General features: G+C 43.2%; 1 protein-coding gene and 1 long non-coding RNA gene across 3 annotated transcripts in view; one reads left to right on the top strand and one right to left on the bottom strand.

Annotated features, from left to right (window-relative positions):
* The window catches only part of NEGR1 (neuronal growth regulator 1), a 224384-nt gene that overhangs the window by 14057 nt on the left and 188076 nt on the right, over positions 1-22251 (bottom strand). The gene's annotated exons all lie outside the window — the stretch shown is intronic.
* On the top strand, positions 19152-20833 carry LOC113951052. Its single transcript, XR_003529007.1, has 3 exons — positions 19152-19235; positions 20153-20314; positions 20735-20833. It is a non-coding gene; the product is annotated as an uncharacterized LOC113951052 (long non-coding RNA).

Raw genomic sequence — 22251 nt, 5'->3', positions numbered from 1 at the left:
CTGTTTCATTTTATGGTATTCAAAGAGTTTCCTCAACTTAAAGATAATTTGAACTATGGTGGCTATAAAAGCCAGTGGAAAATTATGTAAATCTGATTTCCTGCATATGAACCGGCACTGTCTTTCTAAGGCTTATTAAATCATACCTGGATTGTTTCAGCACAAAGGTACAAGGTGAGTTAATGAGGGAAAAATACACTGACTTGGGCAGATTAATAGAGAAGAGTTATGGTTCCCAGAGCTGCCTAACCAGGGGAATTTGATGGGAGAGAAACCTGAAGGAGAAGCAAATCTGGAGAAGTTTAATTATCAATTATGATGTCACAGTAAGCCTACTGCATGACATACAGCTTAAAATATTGTGCTTGGCTCTTAAAAGGTCTTTAAAATTAATAAGCTTCTGCAGTCCTTTTCCACCTCAGAGTATTGAATCACTTTTCCTGTGGCTCCCTGAATACTTTGCTGTTCCTAACTTAATAAAATCTCATAGATTTTTTTTGTGGTGTTTCACAAACTTGAAAAAGTAAAGAAGGTTGTACAATTTACAAATTTAAAGGTTCTTAGTATGGTCTGTTCAGTCCTTTATCTACAAGGAGTAATTATTTTGGTAAGGAAGAAGCAGTCCTTGCTTCCATGAGCATTTGCTGTGCAATGCTATGCAAGGGAACTTTGTTCTTGGATTGTTAATTTTCATGGTGCTTTTGGTGGTTCACTGTGTCAGACTAAGCCCTTAGTTTAGGAATAAATGAAAAGGTTTAAACATTTGAAAATAGCCTAAAACATCTGCTTTCCCCCCCTTTGAAATCTTACCCTGTCATTGTTTCACACACACACACACACACAGTCACAGTCTTAATATTCATGGAGGAAGATAATGGTGCAGGTATGTGTGATCAGGCATTAAATAAAGCTGGATTTATTTGAGTCTGTGATTACATCCACAGCTATCCTGGGCTTTTACATAATCCCTGTCACCACCATTACAATAGAGCATGACATTTATAACTGATTTTACAGCCTGTGAAGCTTTTGGTGCATGAAGAGGGAAAGGAAAAGTGGTTGGCCTTCAGAGAGTTAAGGATTCTCCTCCAGAACACCACCTTGGTGACTCAATAGAAACCAAGGTCAAACGGTCTGGTTCCCCTTGTGCTAACCCTTGTGAAGGGTCTGGAGCACCACGAGTGGCTGAGGGAGCTCAGCCTGGAGAAAAGGAGGCTCAGGAGGACCTTCTCACTCTCTGCAACTCCCTGACAGGAGGGTGGAGCCGGAGGGGGGAGTCAGGCTCTGCTCCCAGGGAACAAGGGACCGGGAGAGAGGAAACAGCCTCAAGCTATGCCAGGGAAGGTTCAGGTTGTACATCAGGAGGAATTTCTTCATGGAAAGGGCTGTCCAGACCTGGCACAACTGCCCAGGGCAGTGGTGGAGTCCCCATCCCTGGAGGGATTGAAAAGCCATGTGGATGTGGCACTTGGGGACATGGGTCAGTGGTGGCCTTGGCAGTGCTGGGGAATGGTTGGACTCGATGGTCTGGAAGGGTTTTTCCAACCTCAGTGATTCTGTGATTTTATGAGCTGATGATGAGCAAATTCAGTTCAGAGCCCTGGTAATGATACTTTAAAACACCTTAAAAGACAGTGAATTTCCACCTAGAAGAAGATTAAAATGAGCTTGATAAAAAGTCTGATGTCTGAAATATAAAATGACCCAGGACTTAGAAGACAGACGCAATAAGTTTAAAATGTCAGCTTCAGTCATGGAGGGACAATAATTTCCTTTCCTGCTAATGGATAAGTCATTAAATGTTCCTCAGAGCCCGAGCAGCTGCATCCCTGTGGGTGAGGGAGTAACATGCAGCTGAGCCACACACAGAGCAGCACCACTGAAGAGCTGAGATCATGGATTCACAGGCTGGTTTGGGTTGGAAGGGACCTGAAATACCATCTCATCATTTACATGGTGGGTCAGCCCTTTGGAAGGAAAAATCTCATGACTGACCTTAAAGTCCCAGGTGCACATCTAGGATGCCCACGTGCTCTTTTTTCTTCTAATTTAGTGATTATTCTACATAATCCTAATGTTTTATACCAGCCAGCCATTGTGAAAATATTTAAGACACCCTTAACACAGATAGGATTATATTCAGACATCTCTCCTGGTGCTGAATAGAAAGGAACAAAGTAATATTATATCAGTATCTCTAATTAATACAAGAGATTAGGAGAAGTGCTGTGCTGGAACACACAAACCAGCATTTCCTAACACCAAGGGCTGCATTAACCAGAAATAATTATAAGCTTTAATGCTGATGCCATGTAGACAAAAGCACAGACCCCTTTAGGTTGTCTGAATAAGCAAGACTAATTCTGTTAAATGGATTATGCAGGGAGATGTTAATAAGCATTTCATTTAACTATATTCAGGTTAATCATTTACTATAGGAAAGCCTTAATAAATTGGATTTTTTCATGCAACATTTAAAATATCCAGCAAAGGAAGGAATAAACTAACTCAAGGTCGAAGCAGGAAGAAAAAAAGATGAAAACGACTGGGCTGTCAAAAAATGTTCTTTTAAAAGGAAAGATTGTGAGATAATGGGCCTCGGAAGGCTCAGCCGAGTCCTGGGATAACATCTCTACATATTGTTACACTTGAAGTTAGTTGAGGATTTATGGCTGTGCAGGAGAAGGTCGACAGCCTCTAAAAGATCTATTGGAAGGGAATGGGTGATAGAGGAGATAATCAGCCTGGAGAGCTCCAGAACAGGCTCCAGAGGGCTCTGACCAAAGGGGAGCTTGTCAAGATGAGAAACATCCCCCTGTGCCTCAGAGGCCAGGGAGGGTTGGAGAAAGCTTGACCTTGAGAGAACAAAACCGTAAAGTCTTGTCTAAAAATGACTCCGTGAAGACACCAATTTGTTTAGTCTTATGCAAATGCAATCATCCTCCAGGCTGAGAGACAGGAAATTCACTGTGATGGAAAATTCACCAGTGAAGTTAAAGAGATAAATCCAAAGGAGGAGGCCCTTTTGAAGTGCGTGCCAGATGGAAGCTGTGATTAAACAGGGCTTTGACCATGATAATAACACTGGAAAATGCTGAGGATTTTAGTAATGTTGAAATGCAGTTGGACCACGGCTGTAGTGGCTGAGAGGTGGATGCGGAGAATGAGAAGGTCCTCTCCAGTCTCATGTTCCTCTGTTACTGGTATGGTTTTTTTAAAAAAAAATTCCCCCTGTTGAGGTTATACCTTGAATCCTGGGGTCAGATTTGGGCTGCTAAGGACAAGAAAGACATTGAGGAGCTGGAATGTGTCCAGAGAAGGGAACAGAGCTGACGAAGGGTCTGGAGCACCAGGAGTGGCTGATGGAGCTGGGAGGGGCCTCAGCCTGGAGAAAAGGAGGTTCAGGGGGACCTTCTTGCTCTTTGCAACTCCCTGACAGGAGGGTGGAGCCAGGTCGGAGTCAGGCTGTGCTCCCAGGGAAAAGCCATGTGGATGTGATACTTGGGGACATGGGTCAGTGGTGTCCTTGGCAGTGCTGGGGGAATGGTTGGACTTGATCTCAGAGGGCTTTTCCAAACTGAACAATTCTGTGATTCTGTGAATCCCTGAATTTCTTTTTAATGCGGTAGGAGTGTGCAGCACTTCCCAGGCCAACTTCCCCAGAGCATGTGTGAAATGCACAATGATCCTATATTTGAAATAAATCTATAGGTTTGTCAGAGATTATTTTATAAGGGATCTATGGTCAAATTGTTACTGTATCCCAGCAAAGAAAGTCAAGCAAGGAAACCAGCACTTCCCAAAAAGTGAAACACGTCTGTGATGGCTCATGGGGCACCAGAAAACTTTCTCACTGAGTATAAGGAACCACTGGTGAGGATGCTCAACACACTGGACATGAGCCACAGCATGAGCTACATCAAATATTTCAGTCCAGGGAACAGCCAAATTTGGCTCAGGTAATGCCTGGGCAGCCATTCTCTGTGTTGCGTGGATGTAATTTTGGGTAGAATCTTGCTTTGGTATATTTCCAGAAATGCTCATCACTCCTGAGACAAATCCATCTGAAAATCCTTGAGAAAGGACACAAGAAATACTGCAGAAGTTGTCCAAGACCAACTCTACCCAGTGGATAAGCCAGAGCTGGAGAGGATAAAACTGAGAAGTGCCAGGTTCTTAACAGAGTGGCTTTATCCTTTTCTGAGATGTGAGTGCTGGCAGGAAAATTTCTAAGAAGAGTCCCCAGGAGACTGATGTTAATGATAAGAGAAGGGTATTGTCAGGCCCTGATCTTTGGTGTCCACACAGGGCTGCTCTCAGGGGCAGGAACTGTAAAAAGAGATGCTGATTTGTCCTTATTTCTAATTTAAAGGAAAAAAATGGCATTTTCTGACTCTTAACATAGGAAAACAGAGAATAAAAAATTATTGCTAGAACTGCAGAAGCAAAAATCTACTATTTGTTGTGCTAAAATATTAAAGTAAGTATTTTAAACACTTGAGATGTGCCACCAGCAATGTTTCAAAGTGAAATATTATCCCAGTGTATGCGTGTGTGTAGCTCTGTGTATACACAGAAAATAAGACAGAAGCATTTCTCATGAAGACTCCACTTGGGATGTGCCCTGTATCTAATTTAAAACTGGTTCTTGATACTGATTTTGACTGAGTTAAAACAAAAAATAAGGTATTTACAGGATGAAAATGAAAGTCAAGCAATCAAAACATGGTAACCATAGCTACCAGCTCTGTAATCTCCTAACTGTGGGGATCTTTGCCTGGGAATTGGGGTTCCCTGGCTGTAGAAATACTTGGGTGAGGAGGCAGCAGGAGACACGTTTCCCTCCCTGCCTTCCACAATAGTTGGAGTCACCCTTCCCATTCCATCCACCAAGAAATAACTCCAGTTAAATACTGTAAACAGCAACAAACTCATTGAAAACCAGCTAAAAATATGCCCAGCAATGGAAATTATAAAGTCAAATCATTTTTGCTGGGTTCTGGGTGTGATGGGACCTGCCAGACATATCCTGCAGTTGTTCTAACCAGACCTGCTTAATGAACATTTAACAGCTGTGTTTCCTTAGGCTTGAAGAGACAGCGGAGCTGGAACTGATGGCGCCGCGAACTACAGGGAAAAGAGTTTAAGTGTCTTAATTCCTGTTCTAAAACAACTCTCTGGAACAAAGCATTTCCAAAGTCAGCAACCTCTCAAAATACTGAGTGGGGGCACCTAAGTATCTGCAGATGGACACGAAGCACCTCTGACCCCCCTGGGCTGAGTCATCAGCAATATGTTTCTTGCAGTCGGAATTCTCCCTGTTCCAAGGAGACCATCCCATGCTCGGGATGGAGAGGGGAGCAACTCCAGATCTAGACAACACTTCGGAAACACGATCCTGGGGCTGGAAAGAGCACTGGAGGGCAGCAGCAAGGAGCAGCCCCACTCCAAGGGGGGTGATGGTGCCAAGGGGACATTGGGTCAGGTCACCTGTTGGATTTTCGCTGTCTCCTGTTTCCTTTTCACACATTTCACTGCCTTGAGACCTGCCTGGGACAAACAACTCTCAGCAGCCTCTCCCTTACTTGCAAAAACTGTGGTAATAAATAGAACCCTGAAATTGTAGGGAATTTTCCCCCAAAAAGTTCATTCCTCCTTCCTGCCAGCTTCCAAAGTCTCATTTATTTTCCACATAAATTTGACTTTTCTCATACAAACCCAGGTTTAAATCTGGTTGTTATTGTTCGCAGCCAAACATTTAATTGAAAAAAAAATAGGTGTGTTATTTTAGAGAAGCAAACATGTCTAATTTTTCAAACTTATAAATGGTTGAGTAAATAAAACTTATAAATGGTGAGTATATTTTGCATCTAATTTATACTTTAAAAAATCATGATAATGTGATGATATATAAAGTTACAGACTGATTGGCAAAATTTGGGTAACAACTGAAAGAGGGCAATATAACCTTTTCATTCTAATTAAAGGGATGCTCTTGTTGAAGAGTATTTAAGATACTGGAAAAAATGGAGGCACATGGGATAGTTTATAATGAGGCACAAGATGTGACAACTCACAAACCTTGATTTCGGACATTTCCTGTTCACATGGCAAAGTAATTGCTGTGGTTCTCAGCATCAATGTGTGCTTTTTCAAGGAGTTCAGCATGGAATTATTAGTGATTCCATAGTTAAGAGACCTACAGGAGTTATTCCCATTTTCTATTCAGTGTAGTACACCCTTGAGTTGTTACAAATCTGCTGCTGCTGCACTGGAATACATTCCAAAAAGCACTTTATATTCCCACTGTTTTCGCAATGAAGAGGGATTAGTGTAACTTTATTACCCAACTGTGATTCGTTTCTGAACTCACATTTTGAATTTTAATGTATAGCTGCCTAAAGAGAAGTCCCCATTTATGGGGAATTATTCACTCAATGGTACCTAAAACTCCCTGTGGGTCCTGGTCCTTCTGACTGTATGGCCTTGCTGTTGTACCTGCTCAGTGATGGAGAAGAGAAGCATCTGGGCAGACCTCAGAGCCCCTTCCAGTGCCTAATGGGCTCCAAAAGAGGTGGAGAGGGGCGTGGGACAAGGGATGAAGTGACACGACAAGGAGGAATTACTTCCTATTGCAGAGGGCAGGGATAGACAGAATATTGGGAAAGAATTCTTGGCTGTGAGGGTGGGGAAGCCGACCTGATCCAGTTTAACCAAAGGAGACAGGAGAAATCAGCCAAGTGGGGCCTGGAATCACTGGCTCTGAGCAGCCTGAACACAGCTCTCCAGAGCAGACACAGCCTGCATCTGGTCACCCACAGCCCCACATCATCTCCCCAAGTCCACTACCACTGAACAACAACACAGGGACTGTCCCTGAGCTGGGATTAAATGAAGAACCTCAAAGCTGGATGTGCCACAGTGGGAAGGAGCTGCATGAATTCCAGGGGACAGAGGAAAATTCAAACTGAACTTAGTGGCTAAGGGAAATGTTTTGGGCAGAAAAGAAATAATTCACTTTAATAAGGCACAGGTTGCCCAGAGAACTGTGGCTGCCCCATCCCTGGAAGTGTCCAGGGCTAGGTTGGATGGGGCTTGGAGCAACCTGGGATAGTGGAAGGTGTCCCTGCCCATGGCAGGGGTAGAATTGGATGGGCTTTAAGGTCCTTCCCAACCAAAGCCAGTCTGGGATTCTGTGATATTTCCCAAGATGTCAGTATAAAGGTGTCCTAGTTCTGAGAAATACAGACTCAGAGACAAGTTCTGAATAGATACAGAATTTGAACTATTAATTTTCAGATATTTTAAGCTGTAATCCACAAGAGAAATGTACAACTCTCAAACTGTTTTTCTTGCCCCAGATTTGGTGAGTAAACCACTTTTTTTCTGAGTTTATGTCTGGAAAAACTAAAAAGTTGTCAGGAGGAGGAAAGAAACTCTGTCTTTGGAAGGAACCCTGAAATCAGTTTTAGAGACTTTTCTAAATGATGTAGCAACTGAAACCTCCATTTCTTTAAATGATGCTTTATAACTGATATCAAACCTAATTGCTATTATTCATGGGAAATCTCAGCCTAGCAGGCAGTTAGGCTGCCTCACCCTGGGGCTACACTATGGTGACTAAATATGAGCATCACAATCATCTTCCAAAGCTTTGCTTCAGAAAGGTGACTTCTGGAGTGTCTGCAGAGTGATGAACACACTGATTCTGGAGCACATATATGGACTCTTTTGTTGATGTGGCTTACAGGCTTTCTTGTTTTAAGCTTTCAATTTCTTTAAACTAATTTAGATTTGAAAACCTGTGTTAAAATGTTGTAAATATACAGTTTTCATTAGTCGAAGGTAAAAAGATTCTTGCTTATTTTTCAGAAGTTTTTGGCAGGCAGATGTGCTTCTTAATGTGATGAGTACCACATACCCATGTCCTAAGGGACACACCAGAGCTTCCTACAACAGGTCCTACCAGCATGTCAGAGATCCACAGAATATCCTGAGTTGGAGGAGCCCACAGGGATCACCCAGTCCAACTCCTGGCGCTGCACAGACACCCCAACAATCACACCCTGTCCCTGAGAGCATTGTCCAAATGCTCCTTGAGCTCTGGCAGCCTTGGTGCTGTGACCACTGCCCTGGGGAGCCTGTTCAGTGCCCAACCACCCTCTGCAGGAATAATCTTTTCCTGATATCCAGCCTAAATGGATGAGATGCCAGAGTAAGGTTCAACCAATCCCTCACCCTGTAAGAATCCTCCAAGTCATTGCTTTTGGAACAGTCAGGGCAAAGGAAACCACAAATCCAGCTTGGGTTTATGAGCCTAAACCCTTTTGTCTTGTCTGGAAGATGTGGAATAGCAACAACTGTTGAGGTAGAGGGGGATAACAATTAGAAGGGATCATTTGAAAGGAAACTTGTAAGCTCAGCACAAAAAAATAATGTATTATTTCATGCTACTGTGCAGTTTTCTGATCACATGACTGGTTTTGGATGTGATTTGTTCAAGGCTGGGACCACCTCCTCACCTATATATCTATGATACTCCTCTGGCCCTGATTTTGTGATCATATGCAGCAATCAGCAAACCCAACCTTGATTAGCTTGAAATAGAAAACAAGCCTGATGCTGGTTCTGCATAGAAGTCCAAAATTAAACAGGAGAAAGGGCCATGATCTTCCACTGGATGTGGTAAACACAACTTTGGTTAAGAGGACATTGAGAATAAGACTAGAAAAGTACCAGAAAAAGCACTGGGAGAAGCAAGAGCTGCCTATTCCCATTCCCCCATCCATGAGCTGTGGTGTGTAGCCCAGTTCTCATCTGTAACCCAGACCAGGGGGGCTGGAAAAGTTCTTCAGTGAAGGAGAACCAAGAAGAGCCAAGGACTGAGGCTCTCCATGAGAGATATTCCCATACCAAGTGGCACAGAAATTTCTGAGTCACCTGAAAAGGTCCAAGCTGGATAAATTTCCCCACTTCAGAATTTTGACGCTGCAGCAAAATTATGGAGTGACAAAGTCTGTTGCTGAGAACCACAGGTTGTTTTGAAAGTGAAGTGTTTTCAGGTCCTTACGCACCTAATTTTGGCAGCCTACAATAACTGCTTCCCTGACAATGTGGCCCTCATTTGTAAGTGTCACACTGGAGAAAAGGAAAAGCATTTTAATGTGACAGAAAAATTCGACTTGGGAGCTAATTACTTTAATTTGAGAGAGTTTTTGGCTCATCTGCATAGTTGACAATTATTTACAACTTCCATTGGTAATTAGAGGTTGGGTCTCATGCACAAATATTGCAAATGGCTTTGAAGACATTTGCTGATCCTTCTAACTTTTAAAGGAAATGAATTTATTAGTTGTTAATATGTAAAATATTTGTACTTCTGACCTTTTGTTAAACATTCTTCCTATATTTTAAATGATTGGTTGTCAGAACAATTTTTCTCCAAGTGACGTGTGACATTGTAAATAAGCTCTAGAATTAAGCAGCACATTAAATCTCTGTGTTCAGTGGCAACCTTTGATAGTTCTCATATATCGTAAGGACTCTGTTGGTTCTGCTACGTTGAGGCAATGTCATATGCATTGTGAATGATAATTTTTTACATTGAACTTTCCAGTTACTGGATGGTTTCAACATCATTCTTCTGCTCTTGACAAAGGATGTTGAGTTAAGCAAGTTAGGACATGATTTCTCACAGTTTTTGGTGACTGTGTATGAGGAAGGAACTTTTTTGCTGAAGGAGCTGACACCTTTAAACAAATCTTCCACTGCTTGTCAGATGATTTCTAAGATGTGGGATTTATTCAGCTCTGCTGCTGATTTCCTTAAGCATTTCTTAGAGGTTTCTCTTGGTCATATTTCTGCATAGTGTATATATTGTTCTTGTTTTATAACCCCATAATCCACCCAAGTTCACTGCTGAACCTTGCTAAGAGCCAAGGAATTAATCATCAATAGTGCTTTGATTACAATAAGGTGATGGATGAAATAAATAACAAAGTCCAAATGTTTACTGATTTCAGAAGGTTTAGTGGCACCTTGAATCATAACACCTCTCAAGCTGTGCCAGGGAAGGTTCAGGTTGGACAGCAGGAGGGATTTCTTCCTGGAAAGGGTGGTCAGGCATCAGAAGGGGCTGCCCAGGGAGGTGGTGGAGTCCCCATCCCTGGAGGTGTCCAAGGAATGACTGGATGTGGCATTTAGTGCTCTGGGCTGGGTGACAAGGTGGAGATTGGACACAGGTTGGACTCAATGATCCTGGAGGGCTTTTTCAACCTCAGTGACCCTGTGATTCAGTGATTTTGTGATTGATTCTGTGATCTTGTGAGCTGACTAGGCTGGCGTTATCTCTTGGGTCTGTCTTGTCTGTCAATAATGCTCAATCCTGTCCTTTTTCATGGGGTACATCTTACACTGAAGGACACAGGATAAGTCATCTACGTAAAAGCAATGCACATCTCGCTGGCATGTGAAATCCCTCTAACGCACATTTTTACAGAACTACCAGCAAATTATGTGCTCAACAGCATCAATAAAAGAGCGGGCTACCTGGCAGTTTTACATTTCCTACATTAGTTAGTAAATGCAGTGGCCACCCTTCCTCTCCTATAGTAAAATCTGCTGAGCCTTTTCATGAAGGATGATTGCAATTTCCACCGGGCTGTGTACTCAAGGAAAAAACATAACTCATCAAAAGCTGAGCTATTTGCTCTTACGATACAAGAGCGTTTTTCTTGAACACTTGACGTGACATTAACTATTCATGAAACTCAAGAGTGTTCAAACACTGCCTAAGTAAAATTGTTACTACTTTTCAACTTGATTGAGATCTTCTCTGAGCTATCCTCTGCAGCAACCAGCAATGGGCTCCCCACACATGAGGAATGCAGAGAGTGTGCAGGTACTGCAGCTGTGAGCTATCGATTTGCTGAGAGTTGAGTTCCTCCTCCCACACTGATTCATGATCACGGCCTCCATTTGGGTCACACAGTATTTAACCACTTGTAAATTTTAATTAAATGATTTGTCACTTTGAGCATATAGTTTGTCATCCTGCAGCTGAGTGATATGCCTCTCTCGAGGACTGACTCAAGGGAGGGCATCCATCTCTCCTGTCACCTGCCTTCCATTAGGGGGATGTAGCCATGGCACAGCAGGAGGGTCCGTGCAACATGAGCCACTTCTGCGAGCGAGTCCAGCCCACCAATTATAAAAACACAACTTCCTCTTTTGTCATCAACACGCATTTAACTTTCTGCTGGAAAGGTCCCTGGAGGTCCTGTCGGTGGCCAGTTGGCCATGAGTCAGCAGTCCCCTGGCAGCCAGGAGGGCCAAGAGTGTCTGGGGGTGGGGATCAGGCACAGCATTGCTGGCTGGGCCAGGGAGGGGATTGTCCTGCTCTGCTCTGCACTGGGGCAGCCTCACCTGGAATATTGGGGCAGTTTGGGGCACCACAATATAAGGAAGATATGAAGCCATTATAAAGTGTCCAAAGCAGGGCAATGAAGGCGAAGGGCCCTGAGGGGAAGCCGTGTGAGAAGCAGCTGAGGGCATTTGGTCTGTTCAACTGGAGGAGACTGAGGGGAGACCTCATTGCAGTTACAACTTCTTGGGAGGGGAAGAGAAGGGACAGGCACTGATCTCTGCTCTGTGGGGACCAGGGACAGGACCCCAGGGAATGGCCTGAAGTTGTGTCAGGGCAGGTTTAGGTTGGGTATTAGGAAACGGTTCTTCCCCGAGAGGGTGGTTGGGCAGTGAACAGGCTCCCCAGAGCAGTGGTCACAGCACCAAGGCTGACAGAGCTCAAGGAGTGTTCTGGTGATCCTCTCAGGCCCATGGGGATGATCCTGTGCAGGGCCAGGAGTTAGACACAATGATCCTTGTGGGTCCCTTCCAACTCACACATTCTGTGATTCTGTGATTCTGAGTGCACCAACCCCTTTTCCCTGCAGCACTTGGCAAAACATTGTTTTCCCTTCTAACAACTTACTTTCTCCTTTTTCCTGTGCAAATCCCACATGTAGCTGGCTGAGTGTCTTTTTCCTGCGAGCCTTGAGACAGTTGTAGCTCTGGGAACTGCTAAGCCAGAGGTGGTATCTCACAGAATTCCTTTTTTTCTTTTTTTTTTTTTCCTAGTCAGTTCTGGAACTCATTTAGCTTTGAGAATCCACAACAACCTGCCATTTGCTAGTTTCATTTAATGTACTCTTTGTCTGATTGGAAGAGACAATAAATAATGATTTCCTTAACAGTTTGTGCTGTCCAAGGTTCTCTTTCTCTGCCTAAAGTTGTCCTTATATGGAAGATGTTGATTCCAAGAGAAAGTGAAGCTTATAAACCATATATAGCTGTTGCCTGAATCTGCTTTTAATTGTTTTTTTGTGACTGTGTAGCTCTTTCCCTCCTCTGTGCCAACTCTGGAGTCCTCATTTCAATGAATTTAAATAGTTGCATGTTATACAGCACTGAGGTGAGCACATGGATTTCATAGACATCCTCCTCTGGCTGCAATAAGGGTTAATCCTTCTAGGCAAAGGGCCTCTTGGTTGTGCAGGGACATGAGCTGCTGCTTTAAAGGTGTTGCTTCAATTATAGGGGTCACCATTTGTGAGCTCAGGGAAATTAGAAAACCTCATGGAAAGTCCAGCCGCAAAATACACAGAAAATGTGTATAATGGAGTCAAGTATTTTGTACTTTGCATGAATGTGCAGATTTTCTTTTTCCCAAAGCACTTTCAGATTTCCATTCTTTAACCAAGGGTATCATGTTAGAGTGGTGAGGCCCTGGCACAGGTTGCCCAGAGAAGCTGTGGCTGCCCCATCCCTGGAAGTGTCCCAGGACAGGTAGGATGGGGCTTGGAGCAACCTGGTCTAGGGGAAGGTGTCCCTGCCCATGGCAGGGGGTGGGACTGGGTAAACTTTAAGGTCCCTTCCAAGCCAACCCAGTCTGTGATTCTGTGATTCCATTATTCCATTTATCCTTATTCACTGTTCCCTCTGATGAATGATTTGGGATTGCAGCAGGAGCTGACACGGCCATTGGGAGGACTCTGAACTTTTGGAGCTGTGTGTGAGAGGGCAGATGAAACCCCTCACATCTGGAGCCATTTTGGGTTGTCTTTCTGCTGGAAGTCCCTGAGCTGTGGGAGTCCCTCTCCAGAGCCCCTCACCCCTCCTGGCTGATGCTGCTTCTCCTCTGCAGCTTTTACTGCCGCTGGAGGATTTTGCATTGCAGGCCTTTTGTGCACCAGCCTTTCCTCACCTGCTTTTCAACTTAATCCAGAGGATTTTGGAGACATTATGGCTCAGGTTTGCATATGTGATTACATAGAGGAGAGGAAAAAACCCCAATAGTTGAGATTTTTCAAAGTTGATTGGGAGATTTAGGCATGAAGATTCTGTTAAGAGTCATGGCTTTGAAAATCTCTATCAGCTAGTATAATATTTTGGTGGAAAGAGAAAAAAGCACAAAAGCCAGCATTGGTGCCTCTGTGGGAGGCTTCTTCCTAATTAATCATAGAACCACAGAAATGTTAAAGTTGGAAAAGACCTTTAAGTTCATCAAGTTCAACAGTCAACCCACCACCAACTCCATGTTCAGCACTAAACCATGTCCCCAGATGCCAGATCCACATATTTTTGAACACTTCCAGGGATAGAGACTCCACCACTGCTCTAGGCAGCCTGTGCCAGGGCTTGACAACCCTTTCCATGAAGAACTTTTTCCTAATATCCAATCTAACTCTCCCCTGATGAAAGTGTCCTTTGAAATGGAAAACAAAAAGCACCAAAAAAGGTTCTTTTGCATTATCAGTGATCACCTCGTAGGTGATCCATGGCTCAACTCTTCTTGGGATGCAATCAGATGAACCTGACATAGTGCATGTCTTTCTGCTCCAGAGGGACACATGGACTCCCAGGAAGGTTTCCCAGCCAGGCAATGGGCAATTTCTTTCTGCCATTGATTTTGGTTCAAAACAAGGATTTAGAAAGACAAGACAGAAAACAGTACGTGGTGCTTGGCAGGAATGTGAGCAGCTCTCAGAGTAGTTATGGATGGCATATTCTTAAAAAAAACAGGAACAGAAGGGGAAATGAAGTATATTCTATAATAAAGTAGGTAAATCTCACAGTTGATGCTGAAAGCCTTTCACTTTTCCTTTTTTCTATCCTCTCTGGGAATTAGGGAGCTTTCTTTTGAGTGTGTATCCCAGGCCATACCTGCCTAAAGTGCTTTTGGGAAGACAGAGATGGACTTTTGGATGCCTTCAAACCAACTCTGATAGTCTTGGGGACACAGCAGAGAAAGACACATTTTGCCTCAAAAACAATTAACTTTTTTCCTAGTTTGTACCATGTATAACCCTTAAGTACTAAAAGCCTTCAAGTTTCTATGAAAGGAAGTTTTTGAATGACTGATTTGGACTTGGATAGTCATCATCTGCATTTAACAGGTGGGATTTCCACCTCTTTGTAAAACACAGCTCCTTCTTCATTTAGGAGTTGGACTTGATGATCCTTGTGGGTCCTTTCCAACTCAGGATATTCCATATGAGAATTGAACACTAAATGTGACTGTGCAATGTGGGAGGGTAAGACATAGTATGCTCGGGTTTGGAACCCTTACAAACAGTAACGCAGACGTTGCTTACTCCTGACACAGCTCTACAATCAGAGTACTTTGCTTTGACAATTTACTGCAGATTATTCAAACGACTCCCTGTTTTCCCATTACAAAATCCATACCCTGTTTGTTCAAGTGAACATGCTCTTGAGCTTTCAAGACCTATTTGTTTCCTGAATTGCCTCGCTTTGGCAGCAAACTTATTCAGAGTGGTTTTATACACCATGTTGTTGAATGAGGAGCTGAATGGTCGGCAATCATTCGGCTGCAATCAGGGGTATTAAGGAGGGTAAGTTCTATCAATTCTTTTTCTCATGGAGATGCAGCCCTGCCACTGTGGAAGATGACTGAGGGAGAAATGTGAAGCTGAGTTGTGTACCTCAGCAATGAGAAGGATGTACAAAAGATGTCAAGGTCAATCATTTTGTCATCACTGAATGTCCCAGTGTCACCCAACGTGGTGCTATATGGAGGTGGGCGGGTAGGAGGACAGGCTGCCACTCATCCATTGAGTTAAACTTCCTCTCCCTGATGCCAACATCTTTTTCTTACAGAAATGTCTGACTAAGCAGCTGAAAATGGTCACATATTTTGCAAAACTTCCATCTTGATGAAAACAGCCTTTAAAATTTTAACCAGATGGCTCCACAGTGTTTTGTGGATTCAGAGGACCAGTTAAACTGTGGACTAAATGAAAATCATGTACAGGAACAGGTGCCAAAGCACAGGAACAACTACAAAGTGAATTTTCCTTGTCAACCTTATATTGATGAAGCAACACACACTAAACTGAGCCTGAGCTCTCAAAATGTTTCCTTCCACCTGGGTGGGTGTGAGATTCCTATGAACACCTGCTGCTCAGAGGTACAAACCTCTGGGCCTGCCACGCCCACTTTGAGGATCACCTGCATCCTTGTTTAGTTTTGAATTTTGGTGTTCAGGTTATAAATCCTCATCAGCAGCTGGGCCTGGAGGAAAGCAAAGGTGACGGTGTAGCAGGACAATGTGCAAGTGTATAACACAAGGTAGGCTTGAACCTATAACACAAAGTACGTGGCCTAGACTTGAGCTCTGGTCCAGCTCTCTGCAAACTATCTCTGTTTTACTCAGCACTCTCAGCTCCACCAGCAAACAACCTCAGCCTGGTCATAGTCCAAGTCCGTTTGAGCCCTGTTGGATATCCAGGGCTTTCTGCACTGCCCTCACCAGAGTATTTGCGCCTTCACGAGCAGTTCCTATTCTGAGGAAGGTCTGTCTCCAATAATTGTAGACTCCTAAACAAAGGCAGGTAAAACCAAGACAGCACCACTCCTGAGATTGCTGACAACTCATGATAAAGAAATATTTGCTTAATTGTTTAGAGCTGCTGTTCAAACTTGTTATTCCTACACACTTGGAAGGACGTGGGCTTGGCTCAACCATCATGTTTTTACTTACAAATTTTGGTGCTGTTTTCTTTAACCTAGAAGAGATTATTGGAAAACCCCCACATCCTACAGTGTTTCTTGGGTTGCCTGAGAGCTCATCTGAAAAGTTCAAAGAAGGGCCAAAAACAGCTTAAAAGCCAGTTTGGTAGACTGAGTCTTGCAACTGGTTTGCAATAAGGAGACAGTAAAGATGGAGCGATACAGATTTAAAGGTTCAGAGCAAGGAAATGGATTCTGGATCATCTGAGGATGTTGTTTTTCATCCCTGGATGGAAATATTGTTGGCAACTGCATCAAATTGTCCATGTTGCATAGATACTCTAAATGCAGCTGGCATGGAATGGAGATTTCCATGTGGTGCGAAATTCAGACAGGGAAAAGACAAAAAAAGCAGAAGTGTTGCCTGCAATGAGATGGGTAGCTTGGAAAGAAGCCAATTTTTTTTTCCACTCAAAACTCAACAGGCCTTTATTTGAATTTCTTTAAAACTGGCATATTCAGGGAGATTTCAAATAGGCTTTTTCTGACAAGTCCCCTAATCCCCCAAGCCTTCCCTCCCTCAACAACCCAAGTTTGTCAGCTCCTTCCCAGCCAGCTGTAGCTAGAGGCTCTTTTATATTCCACTAAGAGTTGGGACCCTCCCTGAAGTTACAGATACCCAGTTCTATATACATTGTAAATCTCTGCACATGGCCACATATCTCATCGAGATGGATATATGCATATTTATTCCTGTACGAATTACTGTAGTCAGCCAATTCTGGCTGATAAAACCCTCACATAAAACATTCCCTTCTGTGATAAATAAAAACAAGGACTGCTCTCTTCCTGCTGCTGAATCACATTCTGGAATCTCCTGCTTCTCCTTTCTTAATCAGAACTGGAAGGTGTCTCAATATAGTGGAAGGTGTCCTTGCCTGTGGAGGGGGGTGGAACAAGATGGGCTTTAAGGTCGCTTCCAACCAAACCATTCTGGGATTTTAAGTGCTGGTTTAGACGGGATATTGGGAAGGGATTCTTCCCTGTGAAGGTAGTGAGGCCCTGGCACAGGATGCCCAGAGAAGCTGTGGCTGCCCCATCCCTGGAAGTGTCCAAGGGCAGGTTGGACAGGGCTTGGAGCAACCTGTGGATAGTGGAAGATGTCCCTGCTCATGGCAGGGGGTGGAATGAGATGAATTTTAAGATCCCTTTCAACCCAAACCATTGTAGTATTCTATGATTCTATCATGTCATGATTCTATGGTTCTATGAACATGGCCCTCTAGGGACAGTCTTTCAGAGCTCCTGTGCCATGTCTTGCAGTGTTGCAGGCTACAAGATTTTCCTTCCCTTGTGGAACTGTTGCAGGGTCATGGACAGAGCACAGGAACATATGACTTTGGGCCACCCAGATCAGCCTCCATGGATTTACTGTGCCATGAGCTAAATGTGCAAACACCCAACTTCCTGGCATAGTTTGGGAGCACAGGCCTAAATCATGGCTGTGGATGAAGAATAAAATTTAACTATATGGATCTCTGCCCCCAGCCTGCCTTCAGAGCAGATGCTTCCAGCCCATCTGAGGGAGTCCATGCCATGCCAGGCTTCCCCCATGGCCTGAATAGAATCGGGTACCACTATCTCACTGAGATGGGGAGATGTCTTGAGGGTGTGGACTGAGGAGATAATGTTTTTTATCTATAGTAACAATTAATAAACTGATGTCACACCTATAAAGAAAGAGGGAATGGCATGAAGTTGTGTCAGGGGAGGTTTAGGCTGGATGTCAGGAAAAGGTTCTTCCCCCAGAGGGTGGTTGAACGCTGAACAGGCTCCCCAGGGCAGTGGTCACAGCATCAAGGCTGCCAGAGCTCAAGTAGTGTTTGACAACTCTCAAGGACAGGGTGGGATTGTTCGGGTGTCCTGTGCAGGGCCAGGAATTGGACTCATGATCCTTGTGGGTCCCTTCCAACTCAGGATATTTTATGATTCTGTGATACTGACGTTTTAAAAATCTATTAAATGTGCGAAGTGAGTGCTGTGCCAAAAAGAGACTCCTCTGTGCCCCCAGTGTGTGCTGGTTCCCATGCTGGGGCTCCTACACTGAGTGCACTTATATATACAAATGCTGATCCTATTTACAATAACATAAATGAATTTGCATAATGACAAACGACTAACACCAAGGACACTGATCCATTGGAGCTGAGAACTTCCACAGAGGGGTGAGCATCATTCAGAGATGTGGAGGAACATCAGGCTCATGAGATGTGGCTCATCCCTCAGCATTGGAAACACTTAGACAGGAGAAAGGTTCAACACTGAAGCAGCAACAATAAGCTGAGCATCTCCTCACCTTCCACATCCTGCGCCCTTCTCTCAGACTACAGAAGCCATTTCACACCTGTCCCTGGCATTTCCCTGGCACTGCTCTCCTGGCATTTCCCAAAAGCACTTCTTGGTTAAAATGTGACATTTCAGCAAACTGGTCAATGTGTTATATTCTAAAATATTCATCAGCTTCTCCTCCTAAGTGGGCTTCTCATATTTGCAGGAAAACTCATTAACATTGAAATCCCCCATGACAGAAGGTTTGTAGGCAATACACTATTAGGATAAAAACATTCTTGTATTTTACATTCTGGTTTAGAGAGTAGGAATCAATGGACTAAAAATGACCTAGTTCTAATCCCATTTTTCAGCTGATAGAAAGTAGCTCTTTTGATATTAAATAATGCATCTCTTCAGCAAGCAGTGAATAATATGATTTACTGTGTTCAAACAGGCTGGTGAAATGATGCAGTCTCTAACCACTGCAGAATGTCACTGAGCACACCCTGCGAGCTGTCTGAGACGTGCATTCTGCTCAAACAGAAATATTTACCTAATTCCATAGATTCTGCTTTGAGGATGGAGCTTTCACAGAGTGATTTAAAAACATTGAGTTCACCTGTTTGTAACAGCAGATGTATGTAATGCTTTAAAGACAGCTATTTCCCAGAGCACAGGCACTGTATAATTCCCAGTGTTCTTGGTTTAAGCGCCGTGTTCCCACAGGAACACATTACCACAGAATTCACTGGGCAGGTGCACTAAGCTGGGGGAACACAAAACAATTTCTTTCTATGCTGGAATTTCACATCTGCTTGGAGTTCTGAAATGCAACAGGAATGCCCATGAATGTAAAGCTTTCATCTAATTAACAAGTAAGTTTAATATACTGGTATTTTTTCTTTAGAGACTGTTCTCTCTGGTACCAAACTACTTGGTAACTCTATATCTGTTTTATATTTGTCGTATTTGACAAAAAAAGCTCTGGTGTGGTTCTCCTGGGTGCTGGAGGGTGATTCAGCCATCAGTTGCATACATGGAGACACAGGACAGCCTGGGAGACTCTGCCTCCCTTCCCAGGGTGGGGTCATTTGGGAGGCAGTGAAGTGGCCACCAAGCATCAAAAGCTCTTTGAACAAACAGGAATCTGTTCCTAACATGATTTAGAAGTTAAATTTGCAGTGGTCCAGGATCTGTTACCCTTAATCTGGATCATCTATTCATACTTGTTTAGTGTTCTGGAAAGAATTCTACAAACTGGGAAAGAAAGAACAGTGTGAGTGTTGGCTGCAGAAGTTTGAGTGTTGGCTGCCAAGCTGTGACTCACAGCTTGGTCACCCTCTCCTGCCTCAGGGCTTGTCCCCAGTCCAGGGTTTGCTGCACCAATGGCTCTCCTGCCCATGTGCAAAAATCTCCATTTGAAGGTACAAAGACAAAATTAATGGCAAGAAAGAACACCACAAATTCCAAAATTCAGAGTCCAGCCCTGTAGATTTTCCGTGTGCAAATCATTTATTGATTAAAATGGGATTTGCAACTGCACAAGAAGAGAAAAAAAAGCTGGTCTGAAAGCTTCCCATGAGACAAATAGAGCCTGCTTGAAATTAGGTGTGATTTGGTATTCTGGCCTATTAAATATATTAGATATGCAGAAAGGCAGATCAGGGACAAGCCACTGAAGTTCAAGGAGTTGTCCAACCTGCCCAAGTGCTCATTTAAACACACGCTTTTGTTCCTGAGAAAATTAAATAACTTAAGGTCCTTCTCTCTCCAACTCCAATTTTTATAATAGTGCCTCATCAGATGTGAAATCATTAATTAAAGAAGATTCCTCAATTATTCTCTGTGACCTGTCACAGTTACTTGTTTAGTCAGCGTTAAGAATTCAGCAGCATCTTCAAAGGCTTTTCAAGACACCACCTGTGAACTAATTACACTGAAGGAGGAGACGTTTGTAAGTACCTCCAGCTCCTGGTGCTGCCTGACAAAATAGATACCAACCCTGGCCTTAATTTTTTTAACTTTTTGTAGCTAATTCTACATGTTTTAAGCATTGCCACTTCAAATTAGGAAAGTAAATCCCCAAATGTAAAAAAAAGGGCTCCAGCAGAGAAATGCATAAGTGTATCACCAGGCCCTCAAACGCTGGGTGGGTTTGCAAATTATGTCTGAGATGGTTTGTCTCCTATTTGGAACTGCGAGGGATCCTTCAGGATTCCTACAGATTCCTCAGTTCCTACAAAAAGTAACTTCCTAGTTTGGGCTTTGAGAAAGATCCTGGAAAATTCAACAAGTGATGTTGAACAGCCTGTCAGTCGTTTACTTTGATTTCTGGGAGATCCTTGACCTGCAACTCTCCCTCTTCTACCTGCAGTTAAATGTTGACTCAGTTTGGGGTGTTTTCAAAACCTTTAGCTCCATGTTGAAACCCTACAAAGGATCTGTGTCCTTCCAGCAGCAAAACCTTCTCCAGGAAAAACATCCAGTGGAGCTGCACTGAAGTGGTAAAGGATGGTGGTAATTAACCAATTAGCTGCAAAGCCTTGAGTAAGCAGGAGGGAGGCTGATGCTCTGTGTTCTGACTAATGCAAGACACAAGACAAAAACGATTTTCTACAGATTATCCACATTTTGTGTTCCTGCAGGAGGGAAGCAGGACAGACAGACAGTGATCCAACAAGCTCTGTGGCTAAAACCTCCTGGGATGACTTAAACAAAGCCAGAAATTTTGTCCCTGCCCATGGCAGGGGTTGGAACAAGATGATCTTTAAGGTCCCTTTCAACACAAACCAGTCTAGGACTCTACGATAAATCTTGTTTTACTGTCATATTTTACTGTTGAAAGCAGCTACAGATGAATAACTGAGGTTTTCTGTCCCCATTTCCCACCCCAACCTCCTGCCTAATGCTGCAGCACACGAGGGACTCTGTTTCTGACACTGGAAACTTCTGAATTGCCTCTGCAGCTGTAGAAGTTGGTAGCAATAGTGATGGTATTACCCAGCTATTTACCAGCTAAAAGTTAGCCAAGTAGAGGGACTATGACAGTGTTATTTCATTATGTAATGCCAATAGAACAGTTCAGTGGCAATGCCACTGCTGATACCAGAGCTAAGTTCCAGGAAGAAGGACTCAATCCTAAATTTTCAACCATTTGGAGAACTTCCTTTGAAAAATCCCACCCCTTCTGTTGTCTTTCAGTGGAAAAGATATCTTTCAACTGCAAACTGATCTCAGAGTCCTTCCCTCGGTCATTTAAAGTTGGACTAGCTCGTGTGGCTTCAGAACTATTACAACTTAACAGCTTCTAAATTTTCCCTCTGTTGCATTCAAATGTTTTCATATTTTCAATTTTATATTGTATTTGGCAAACGACCTCTATATTTAGGACTGTGCCCTCAGAATTAAGACAGAGATCACTATAAAAGGATGTTATTCATTTCCATTCCCCCATCTTCACCCTGCTCCCAAAAATACATATGATTTTGCTCATTCATCAAAAATTTCTACAGCAGTAAGAATTCAAACACATCTCAAAACTGTGTTACTTGAACATATTTTTTTTTAAAGTGAGAAAAGCTGTGCTCTTTGTTGTAGTGTTTACTTATGGAAATTAAAACCCAAAATGTTACTAGAGACCATTCCAACCACAGCCATACAGCAGAAACCATCACTCTCTGAACAAAGCTTGGAATAAGATCAGGCTAAGGGGACTTTTTAAGGAATTACAAATCCCAGTGTTAACACACAGACCGAGGTCTCCTATCACCACTTTGCACGATCGACATATCAATGACTCTTTTCTTCTTCTCAGCTTCTGTTAACTCTAAAAATAATTCCTTAGCTTATTTTCAACTGCTTGGGCGTCCAAAGCAAACCATGGAAAATCAC

This window comes from Corapipo altera, unplaced genomic scaffold (genome assembly GCF_003945725.1).
Source record: "Corapipo altera isolate COAL_440 unplaced genomic scaffold, ASM394572v1 57, whole genome shotgun sequence".
Lineage (NCBI taxonomy): Eukaryota > Metazoa > Chordata > Aves > Passeriformes > Pipridae > Corapipo > Corapipo altera.
The sequence above is the reverse complement of the archived record's forward strand: the minus strand, read 5'-3'. Positions and strand labels throughout refer to the sequence as shown.